The sequence below is a fragment of the Cavia porcellus genome, unplaced genomic scaffold (genome assembly GCF_034190915.1).
Source record: "Cavia porcellus strain 051 isolate PalLab524CR breed Dunkin Hartley unplaced genomic scaffold, mCavPor4.1 scaffold_31, whole genome shotgun sequence".
NCBI classification, from domain to species: domain Eukaryota; kingdom Metazoa; phylum Chordata; class Mammalia; order Rodentia; family Caviidae; genus Cavia; species Cavia porcellus.
Window position 1 is genome coordinate 16,560,842 of NW_026947514.1, and position 12,796 is coordinate 16,573,637.

Sequence of the window (12,796 nt, forward strand, 5' to 3'; positions counted from 1 at the left end):
AATTGGCTATTTCCTGAACCAAAATGTCACAGATGTGGATGCTCTTGTCTTGGTCCTGCTTTACGCAGTAACCATGATAATTTTACTTACTTTTGTTTTTTAACTTTTAAAAATAAGCTCATGACCCAAGGTGAATGTTAAAACTAGTTTCAATGATATATGAATGAATGAATAAAAAATGCAGAGAATCATTTTCCCCTTGGAGATTCAACAGGAAAGACAGATAAGAATGAATAGTTTTAGTCACTATGAGGAAAAAGAAGGCGAAGTTGCTGAGGTACCTTCAATGACATTAAAAGCCAATGAAATTCTAAAATATATACATATATATGCATATATATGCATGAAATAATAATTTTAGAGGTAGCGGTAAGTACAATGTTAATTAAAATAATCTTACTGGGCTGTGGATTTAGCTCAGTTACGTAAGTGCCTGCCTGTCAAGAGTGAAGTCATGAGTTCAAGCCCTGGTACCAAAAGAAAAAAAAAAAAAATAGAGAGAGCAAGAGAGAGATTTAAAAATAAGATATTTAAAACATGTAGAAATTAAATCAAAATATGTCACTTTCAAGCCAGGAATCCTGTGGCACATGCTTATATTCTATGCACTCCGGGAGGCTGATGGTAGAAAATGATAAATTTGAGGCTGGCCTAGCTGAGCAAGAACCTTTCTCAAAACAGACAAGAAAGAAAGAAAGTGAGAGAAAGAGAGAAAGAAAATAAAATAAAAGAAAAAGAGAAAAAGCATGAAAGAAAAACAAAAAGAAGGACAACAGAAAGAGAAAAAGAAAGAAAGAAAGAAAGAAAGAAAGAAAGAAAGAAAGAAAGAAAGAAAGAAAGAAAGAAAGAAAAAGAAAGGGAAGTAAGGAAGAATTAGAAAGGGAAAAAGGGTATGGCATATAGATCAAAAGAAAAACTTAAAAAATCCCAGGGATATATTATGAGAAGGCCTGGTGCAATCTCTGTTACCATACCAACTAAAATGTACAGAAAAGAAAAAGGAAATTTAAAGTTTAGTTTTTCCTGCATCATTTGAGGAAGTCACATTCTGTAAAAGCTGTGCTGCAAAGGAAATCATACATGTCAGAAAAACATAATTCAAAAGAGATGTCCTTTGGCATGTTAAGATTTATAGTATTGGTTACAACATTCTGTTATTAGGAGTCATTATTCATAGTCTTTGTTCAGTAATCACAACGATACATTCCTCACTTCTCCAGGTAGAGTTTGGGAAGCCTGTAGGGGGACATAGAGTAGGGAAGTAAATTGAGCATCAGAATTCTTTTAAAGGATAAGCTTTATCTTCAGCTGTAAATTACAAAAAATCTCTGATCAATCAGTCATCAAAATAGAAAATTGCATAACTATATATAATTTTCAAATAATGTTGCTACCAACTAGATTGTGCAATAGTTAAATGTTTATCATTGTGCCAATCAGTTATCAAATTTGGAAAATCTGCTTATAATATTCTTCAAAGGTCCCTGTCTAACCAATCTGTCATCTTAGACAATTTTGATATTGTCAAAAAGCCATGTTTTGGCAGGATATGACCAAACAAAAACAGAGACTGGCTATGAAGGTAAATCTTAATGATGGTGATGAGAATACATCCTCTCTAGACACCTTAGGGTGCAGGAGTTTGTGTACCATAGGTGGTGTACCTCAGTGCCAGTGTTTACAACGTTAGAAAGAAGTTTCCCTTTTCCAACTCTGCAGTGAGAAAAGTGAAATATAAAGAGCATAAATGTTCTGCTCTCAGCCCTAGTGCAAAGTTTTTCACTGTACTATGGCACTGAAGAATTGTGCTCAAGGTTCAAAACTCTACAAGTAAGTGTTGAATAAAAACTCACACAAATCATTGTTTGTAAAAATGTTCCTATTGTGGAAATTAAAATCTTCGTATGGAAATGTACACTACTGCATTATCTTTACTTTTAAAGGGAACCCTTATAAAATGAAATATATACATACATATATATATATGTATATATGTATATACATGTATATGTATATATACATGTATATACATATATACATATATATATATATATATATATATATATATATATATCTCCTAAATTCTCTATCACAAAATATGGAACTTATAAACAAATTGCAAAAAGTTTCTAAAAATCAACATACAAACATAAATTTCACTTCTATACATAAATAATTAATGGCCTGAGAAGGAAAAAAAGAAAGCATTCCAATTTGTAGAAACATCTAAAAGAATGTAATATGAATAATTTTAAGCTAGGAAATAAAAGAACTGTACTCTGAAAACTCTAGTGCATTAGTGATGGAGAGATACAGTAAAGATCCAAGGATAAAAATCTTCAGGCTAAAGAAATTCTGGAGATTAATTGTACAGCACAATGGCTATAGTTAACACTATATTATATACTTGGAATTTGATCAGAGTATAGTAAATCCTAAGTGTTCTCATCACACACACACAAAACACTGATAACTATATGTATGCCTTAATTGGTATGGTAATTAGCTTTGTTGTAATAATCCCTTCACAGTATAGACACATACCAGCACATCATGTTGTACACCATTGTGCACATTATAATTTTTGTCAATTATGTCTCTTTAGGCTTGGAAAAACCAACTGAAGATATTCACTAGTAGGACAAAAATTGCTTCCAATTACTCATTTTTTGCAAATAAAACTTGTGTTCACCACCTGATCTCTGGTTAAACTTCCCAGCAGATAATCTGAATGGCTCATATCTCTGGCTTACGGTACTTCAGGAAACTTACTATCTTGCATGAAAGGGGAATCAGTAAGAATCTACAGATATTAAGGCATTAAATAAAATTTCTGCTCCTTTTTTTTTTTCACTTCTATTCTCTGTAAATGTTCTTCTCTAAAAAGCTGGAACTTTTCCCTTATTCTTGAATTGATTAAATATCATCTTGGGAAAATGGTTATCTATAGGATCTATAAAAATACCACCACCAAAAAATGCAAAATTATTTTTCCAAGAATTCAAACTAAAACATTCTGTTGTAATGTTTTTCTAGAGAGGAGTTAGTTTGTTGTGCCCAAAGATTGGAAGACTTGTTCCAAGCACTTGTTGGCCCTACTGATTGTATAACTGACTGGGTCTCATCAGTGAGGGGCAAGCTCTTCTGTGGCTGGTGATGGAATGTGTGGTGTTCATTGCATACATCTGTGCCAGGCTTTGGCTGTCCTGACCATGAACAGCTTTAACATATCAGAGGAGAATGTGACCCAGTAATAGAGAATTACCGGGAAATTCTCTGTAGCTGGCAAATATTTTAATGATGCATGTGGTAAAATTGGAGCCAGCAAACCTTTTATCTATCCTAGAAATCAACATTTACAATGATAGATAAGTCTTTTATTTTTCTGGAGCTAAAACACAGAATACAAGCAGATTATCTCCTAAATAAGGAGCTCATTTTACATTCATGCTGAAAGGAAAAAGATATAAAGGTAATCTGAGTGATAGTTAACTGCATTTTCAACATTGTTTAAAAATGACCAGAGCTCATGAATGTCATAGAAATGTACTTAACCCTATATATTGGAACTAACTGTAAGGTTTAGAACTTTTACCAAACACTCGAAAGATTAATTTACTTATTTCACTGCTTTTACAGTTCATATGCAAGAATATATGGCCTTCCAAAAAAGAAAATCAAGTACTAGTCATTTAGAATACTTATATAGAATCAAAAGTAAAGATATTTTGCTGTGATGTAGGCACTATGCATTTTCTGAAGAATTGGATAATCTATTCAAATGTTACATTCCTCTGTTACACATAAGGTCTTAATCTCAAGTAACCACTGGCTCCTAATAGGATATTTCATCAAAAGGAGAGCAAAATAAATGTTCAAATTTTCATCTAAGGAATATATATCCTATGATTTAGAAATTATTTAATGCATTCTTAAACAGAATTTGTAAAATGGTAACTTCTTTCTCGTGATAATGGATTAAACTGATTGGATTACAGCCAAACCAGAGTTCATTTTTAGCATGTATGTGCTGTCTGTCATCATTCTGTTTATAACATCCAAGAGAGCAAAGACCACTGCAGGTGGTGTAATCACAAGAAAAAGTAGAATACACACATCCATCCAATCTCTTCATACAAGCAGAGGAAGCACCCGGGCTCTATAACATGATGCCCTAAAAGTGACAAGAACAGTTCCTAAGTGCTGTACCAGACTAGGCATTTCGTTAAATATGTGCATTTAATTTCAGTAATTTCATATATAGAGAGCTTTTTTTTCTCCTAAGTATCTGTAGAATCAGGATCATTCATTGTCATTGCTATCATGACCTTCATGGATACACACATAATAACAATCAGTAATGGCAAGCAGCAGAGTTAAAACTAACACTAATTAAGAATTGTAGCTCAAAAATAGAGCATGTATCTAGGGTGTGTATAAGACCTGGCTATGATCACCATTAGATTCTGGAACTCAAATATCTGGGTTTAAGTTACTTTGTGGCCAACCACTCATTATCTGTACAAAATAGGTAACATTCTTTATCATAGCAATTTATGTCTTTATCATAACAACTGAGATGATACTGGCAATTATTGCACTTGTAATATGGTTATTAATCATGTGAATTGGTTTAGTAAGTGTTCAATAAACATGAGAGCCAGATCTGTTGAGGCATGTCTGAAATCCCAGCACTCTGGGAGACCAAGGCAATAGGATTCTAAATATGAGCCGAACTTGAGCAACTTGTTGCCTTAGAAATATTCTGTTTCAAATTTTTGAAAGGGCTGAGGATGTAGCTCAGTGTGAAGCCCCTGAGTTCAATTTCCACTACCACATACAAAGAACATGATGTTAAAAGATTTTATTCTTTATTTCTCTTAATTCCTTGAACTCAAGGCTTAATTCCTTAATTCCTTAAGTGTTATTCAAGTTTTCTTGTTCTAATATTAATAAAATATCCGGAACCAGAGATTTCTGGGTAAGAGTAATCTCAGATAATTGTAATAATTGTGATTTGTACAGTGATGAAAGGAGCATTCTATGAGTCAGCTTTGATTATTACATGCTCACAATTTATCAAATGTTTTGCAGTCATTTGGTAAAAAGTACGGATTGCTGCCAATCTTTTGGACAATCCTGTGCAATAAGGTTATAAGTGAATCACTCAGGTGTGGATTTTACAAAGGCGGCAGATTCTTATTTTGGAAAACAATATGATAATTAAAAACATGTCTTTATTAGCAATATGTTAAATAACTTAATGTATTTTTGGAACAGATAAGTCAATAACAAAGGCCCCGTATATATTTTTCATGAATGCAAATTATTTTAAGTATTTTCCTTTTAGAAATAAAGATTCTATTTGGTTTGACTATGAGAAGATCCTGTTTCCATGATGGTAAGTCTTTTAGCTTGTATGTCACACACCAAAAGACCTCTTATAATCAGTCACCAGATGAAAGGATTAAATAGATGTTTGATTTTGCTACCTGCTGTCCTCCAAAAATTGCACAGCAAAGATTATTCTTCTTCATACTAAGATCTAAGCCAAAACCTGTCAAATAATTGTTAGATCTAAGTTCATTTTTAAGCTAGGCCGAGTGAAGTTATTGTTTTACATGAACATAAAATATGTTTAAACACAAAAACCATAGCTTTATTAGTAGATAGGATTTGAGGCTAAGAGTCCATTTTGAAGGAAGATATATGTATAGATATAGATAGATAGATAGATAGATAGATAGATAGTAATCAGCTAATCAGTTATGGACCTATTTTAGTACTTTCAATCTGCATATTTTCAAAGAATCAGATAAAAATGAATATTCATGCCTTTATTGCAAGACATTTATCAAAATTTAACTTTGAAGAACATATTTTAACAAAATTTACAATTTAAAATACATAAATTATCTTTGTAGTATTTAATATAACAGACTCAACAAGATATTTGACACGACAGGAAATATTTATAGTTAAGTTTTAATAAGATGATATCCTAGCTCAATAAATGAAAAAAATATTAACAATTCAAGTGAAAAATGGGCAAAAGCCTAGGAAATATCTTAGAATAGTTTCTTTAAAAAAGCACATGAACAGGTGCTTGCCTTCACTTATTAGAAGTACACATTTGAGGAGCTGGGGATTTAGCTCAGCGGCATAAGTGCCTGCCTTGCAAGCAGGCAGTCGTGGGTTCAATCCCTGGTACCGATAAAAAGGAAAAAGACCAAAAAAAAAAAAAAAAAAAAAAAAAAAAAGAAGTACAGATTTGAACTCTGATGAAATATTGCGTTTTTTACCTATTGCTTTAGCAATGATCAAAGTTTCTGATAATATACTCTGTTGGCAAATTTATGAAGAAACAAACACATCATTATAAACTTCAGGGAGTCTTGCCATATCTGTATCTGTCAAATTAGAAATGCATATAACTGTTCTATGATTTCATTTTTACAATTCATTTTATAGATTTTCCCCTCTATGATTTCCATATATACAAAAATACTCATTGCAATGTTGTTTGAATAGGTAGACAATTAAAGCAACTAAGTATGTTTCAACAAGATTATTTTTAAAAATAGTTCATTTATATGTTTAAACATCACGCAGCTGTTAAGAATGAATAAGTCCCCTTCTTGTATATGATTGTATAGCATGATATCCATTATATATGACCCAAAATTTATACATGCATATATATCAAAAGTTATATTAATACCCTAGCTCTGCAAGAATAAAATGATGTAGTCAAAGATAGGTATGCACGACCTCAGTCTGCTCAGCAGAAGTAATGAGGTCAGAGATACATCGTGAAATGTTTGTGTAAGTTGAATATGGTATGAAGACCAAGACATCTTACTGTAAAAAAATGCCATTATAAGCTTCTCAAAAACATCAACTTCAAATTAAGGACATTCTACTAAGTAACTGACCAATAGTTTTCAAAACTGTATTGATGGCAAAAAAACAAAACAAACAAACAAATAAAAAAATCTAGGAAATTCTGAGGCACTGTCACAGCCAAAAGCAGCCCAAGGAAACTCAGTAACCCAACATAATAAATGTCCTGGCTGGGCTTGTGAAACAGAAAGAGGACATAGGACAAACCTGGAAAATTTGAATATCAAATAGACTTCACTAAATTGTAGTATTTCAGCCTTGGTTTATGAAGAGTGGCATATCATATAAATTTATGGTATCAGTAAGGGGAGACATAGCTATGGGCTACACAGGAAACTTGCACTATCTTTACAACTATGCTAAAAAAAATATTTCAAAGTTAGCCACCTGGTTTGTTACAAGTACGTGTGTCAATCCCATGAGTTTATGATGCTTACAGTTTTGTCAAATACCAGTCTAAGAAATTTTTTTTATGTGACTAACACTAATAAGTAGTTACTAAGTAGACTATCATTCATACTATGAGTGGGCTTCATTTATTCACTTGAATATTTTAACTGAAACTAGTGAAGTCTTTAGAAATGAAGGAATTCTGCTTCCAGATTTCTTTGAATTAATTGTTCACGTTGCAATATTAACTCTTCCTGAAATTTCCAACCCACAGACCTGCTATTTTCTCCTACTTTCCCTTTGTGACCTCCAAAATTGTATGCACTGCTTCCTTAAACTTTCTTTCTCTGTATTTATATATCTTGATCACAAGTACTATATTCTTCATTATACTACATATATTATTTATATATTTACTTAGATCATTGATATGTTCATATGTATTACTATAATTAAGCTCAATTATTAAGCACTCATATATTAAGCTCTATAAATGTCATGTTCTGATTCTCAGGAGAATTCTGTCTAATATGTATATGGGGGTGTAAACTAGGGAAAAGGAAACAAATAGAGTGAAACACACTTTTAAGTCTATCCTTTTATTTATCACTAATGTGCTACAGCCATTGGCATTGTCTTAAAACATAAATTAGTAAGACACGAGAAGAATGTCTATATGAGATTTTTTTTATTTAAAGAGAAAGAAATAACAAAAAATACATGGAGATAAAAAAGGTAGAAATAATACAGAATTACAGAAAAATAAATGGTAAGAAATCGCCAGTTGATAAGTTACATATTGTCATCTTAGAAATAGCTGTTCAGGTTATAAAATTAAAGTATGTAAAATGACATTCAAATAGTGACACTGCCATCAGTTCTGCTCAATGATCCTGACAAAAACTCAGTAATATGGTTATCGGTCCTACACACTTGTTTTATATATTAAAGAGGATAAGATTAAAGATATCAAAATAGAACAAAAAGTTAAAAAAAAACAATTTAAAGAAATACAGATTTCAAAGCAAGTCCACTGGGGATCTTCACTGTCTATCTAATTGTCTCTAGTTTCTTCCAAATAGTTGTCCCCATCTTCACACACATTAAATAGATACTGCATATTATAGAACTAATCAAATCATTACAGGATGATGAAGGCTTTTTAGGTCTTCAAGATATGACGTTGGGGAAGACAATAATAACTACCATCGCATTTCTCATTCTCTTTGTAGCAGCTGTTCTTATCTTTACATATGATGAAATTGAACTTAAGAGACTAGACTAATATCTGATCAGTGAATAATAGTATTGCTAGATTTTATATCATAATGCTACAAAATTAGCTTTGGGTTTCTTAGTGTCTCTTCTTCAGAGTATCTGTTCATTACATGTTGCACTATATAATCTGTTCCCGTAAATAGTTTTTTTTAAAAAATCTTCTGATGCATGAATTTCTACATGTATATCTATCCTCTCTGTATTATAGGGGAAAACAAATCATAACAAGACAGCAAAACAAATTCCTAGAAAAACATGCAGTGAAAAAGACACATAAGACTACAATATTAGGTGATCTACTGTAGTTACTATGCTTTCTCTTATTTTCAATAGTCTTGTGCACATCATTGGGCTTAATACAGTTGAACATAGTATTACCTAGCTATTTTTATAATAACACAACTTTGAAAACATTGTAGGACTTGAGAGCTGTTAATAATTAATACTGGTATGGATATCTTTTACATCTTGTCATCTTCAGAGTAGTTGCCTGTTCCTTTAGGGTTGATACTGTCAAGCATATCAAATTAAAATAAAATCAGCCAAGGCAAAACCGCGGTCCTATGAATCGGATTCAAATAAAATCAGTCATAGTAAGACAAAATAAGTAGTACAGGATTTCAGCTTAAGTTAATAGGAAATTAAGGATAGTTACCATGGTATAACCTGCTATTTTTGGGTCAGAGGTCTGTGCCCTCAAATCCAATATGAGTAGACAGACCAGAACAAATTAAATTCAAACTAAACAGGGCGATAAGACTACTGTGACTTTTAAATCCTGATACACTATTAACAATGACCTCTGCTTTTCTTTATAGTGTATCAAAGCTATCTATACTAAAGCCTATAGATTACTGTCTCTGCCTCATGTCTGCTACTCCACTTTACTGCTATAATTTGTGCATCTTATTCAATCTTTCCACTGTCTGCCCCATTCATTGAGGCCTCTCTGCCACTATTGCTGGAATGCTGGTATCCCTTCCTCTCTTTCTCTGGAATGTCCTTCAGCACTCTCTGTAGGGTTGGGTTGGTGGCCACGAACTGCCACAATTCCTCCTTGTCTTGGCAGCATCTTATTTCTCCATTAATTTTGAGAGAGAGTTTTGATGGGTATATGAGTCTTGGTTGCATATTATTTTCTTTTAGGACTTGGAATATTTCTCTCCATTCCCTTCTTGATTTAAGAATTTGTGCTGATAAGTCTGTTGTTATTTTGATAATTTTCCCATTGTAGGTAATCTGCTTTTTTTCCTCTGGCTGCTTTTAATATTCTGTTCTTTTGGTGGATTTCTGGGATCTTGATTATTATATGTCTGGGTGTAGATCTGATTTGGTTGTAGGTAGCTGGTGTTCTGTATGCTTCTTTAATCTGAATATCATTTCTTTTTGCTATACATGGAAAATTTTGCTTTAATATATCTGTGAATATTCTTTGTATTTCATTTTTGGTTGGTCCTGCTTCCTCACTCACATTCTTTATTCTTAAGTTATGCATCCTTTTGTCATCTTCTAGCCTTTGAATTGTTTGTTTCTGGTTCCTTGTTATTTTTAAGAGGTCTTTTCTTTCATGATCATATATGATAAATCTCTCTTCAAGTTTCAAAAGGCTGACTTTAGTTTCTGTCAAGGCATTTTGCCAGTGTTCAATGGAGTTTTTAGTTTCCTAGTAATCTCTTTGGATCTATTTCATGTATTCTAAGTTATGTTTAAATTCTTCTACAGAAGTTTCTTTTCTGATTTCCTCAGTTCTTCCATCTGTGTTTTCTTGGGCAGGGCTTGTCATTTCTTTAATTAATCTCATTATATCTTGCCTTACTTGGATCAGGAGTACTGCCTTAAATTCATCTATGAGGTCATGGAGGTTTTTTTTTTTTTTTTTTTTTTTATTTCGGCTGATGCTGTGTCCAGTATTGGATGGTTACTATGCTTGTTATCTTCAGTGTTTACTTCTCCTGGGCTTGTTTTCTCATGTTGGGCACCTGGAGATTTTTTTTTTTTTTATTTCTATCTCTTGTTATGTTTTTGGTTTCTTTCAGACTGGAGTGTTCTGGGGTCTCTGGCTCTCTCCATATTGCTTAGGGCCTTTCAGAAGTGTGTTGACTTGAGTTTTTGCTGTCCTCCCCAATTTGCTATTATCTGGGATAGGCAGGGATGCAGGGACAATGCAGGCTAGCCTCCAGCCTCTGTGCCCGTCAATCTGCAAATTAGGCTGTACTTTGTGGATGTCACAGAATTGTGACTATTTTGTATCTGCTTATTGGGTCCCAACAAGAGGCTTGGTTCAGCCCCAGCAGATCCTGCCAGTTCTCTATGTGCCAGAGGCAGCTGGCTAATGTGGCCGTGGCACAGGGCTCTGCCCAAATCCCAGCTGTCCTCTTCCAGACCTCTCTGTGCCAGGAGCGACTATCTAATGTCACCGCAGCTGCAGGTCTGCCCAATTCCAAGATGTCCTCCACTAATTCTCTCTATGTTGCTGACGCTGATAGAGCACCAGGCTCTGCCCACTTTCTAGATGTCCTCCACCAGACCTCTCTATGTCAGGGGCGGCTGTCTGATGTCACTGAGTCGTGGACTCTGCCCAACTCCAAGATGTCCTCCACCAGACTCTGTGTTTTTGATGTCCCTGTGGTGGTGGGCTCTGCCCAATTCCAAGATGTCTTCCAGCCAGCCACAGCAACCGCGGGACCCAGTCCCCAATACTCACCAGGACTCAGTGTAGGTCTTCCTCTTGAGTCTACTGCACATTACACGGCTTGCTTTCAATGCATTCCTGACACAACATGGAATGGTCAAAAAACTGCATGGTGCCGGCTTCAGAACTCTGGAGCTTCTCACAATCTCCTCCCGTGCAGCTGGGCAGCCCTGGCTGCTTTGTGGGGTCCCGGGCTATATGAGATTTTTTATGATTATCGTCATAAATTATCTTCTGTGATTCTCACAGTAATTCAGTAAACCCTACAAAATTAATGTTTCTCATGATATTATTTACACTTGGCCTAATTAAATGATTGACTAAGAAGGCTAATGTCTTCCAGTCGAAAGTAGCAAATTGAGAAGCAAGCTGCATCTGACACCTTGAACAATGTTAGATCAGATGTAGGAAGCCCCCTAGTGAATCCTGGAGCTAGAAATATAAAGAAGGAATATTCGCATAGACTTTACAGGTTAAGTTAAACCAAGAAAAACCACAGTAATTGTGAGAATGAAAATAAAAGGCATTTGATAAACAGTTGAGTGATACAATATTAACTCGTCCCTCAAAGGATAAAGTCAGAAGATCGGTACTAAATTAAGAATTTATCAACTGATCAGGGGAACAGTGTGATCCTTGTCCATCAGTGATATTATGCAGATTCAGATGACCTGGTACATGAAAGAAAGAATTTTGTAAGTCCTACAGGAAGGTGGGGTCTATTGGTCGATCCAGATCAAATCACCACACATTCTTCTCTCTATAAGCCAGCACTGAGAAGATCTCACCCTGGGTATTTATGGGCTTTGGGATATCAATTCACCACAGTGATTTGCAGATCAAAGGTGTACATCTGTGCTTAGGGGAAGCACTCAGGAGATTCCACGAGAAGCAGGAGAGATTTTGAATTGTTTTATCATGTCCAAGGATGACGGGGTCACTAAAGGAAGCTCAAAGAAAAAATAAACAGCATAATGATAATTTAGAAGCTGATCACAATGTGTTGGAATTCCAAAGTTGTCGGTGTCACTCCCGGCCGGCAGGAAGGACACACAACAAAGTCTGGCAGTGGACAACCTTTTCTTTTATTTTCCTTCTCCGTACAGCCTGCCCCGGGAATCCTCCCGGCCGAAGCCTCTGTTGGTCCGCTCCCCGCGGCTCCTTGCGTGCTTCTCCCTACAGTCTGTCCCGAAGCCTCTACCGGTCCGCTCTCCGCGGCTCCTTGCGTGCTTCTTCCTACAGTTTGTCCCGAAGCCTCTACCGGTCCGCTCTCCGCGGCTCCTTCTGTGCTTCTTCTGCTTCTTCTTTCGTGGCGGGAGAGGCACTCACTTTTATAGGGTTACAGTGGCCAATCAGTTCAAAGCGCGCGATGCGGGCTGATTGGCTAACATCAGTTGTTGCTAGGCAGACTATCTTACAGGGCGGGTTGTGAAGCAGGAGATCTTACAGGGCGGGTTGTTTACCAAGCAGGAAGCAGGAGATCTTACAGGGCGGGTTGTTTACCAAGCAGGAAGCAGGAGATCTTACAGGGCG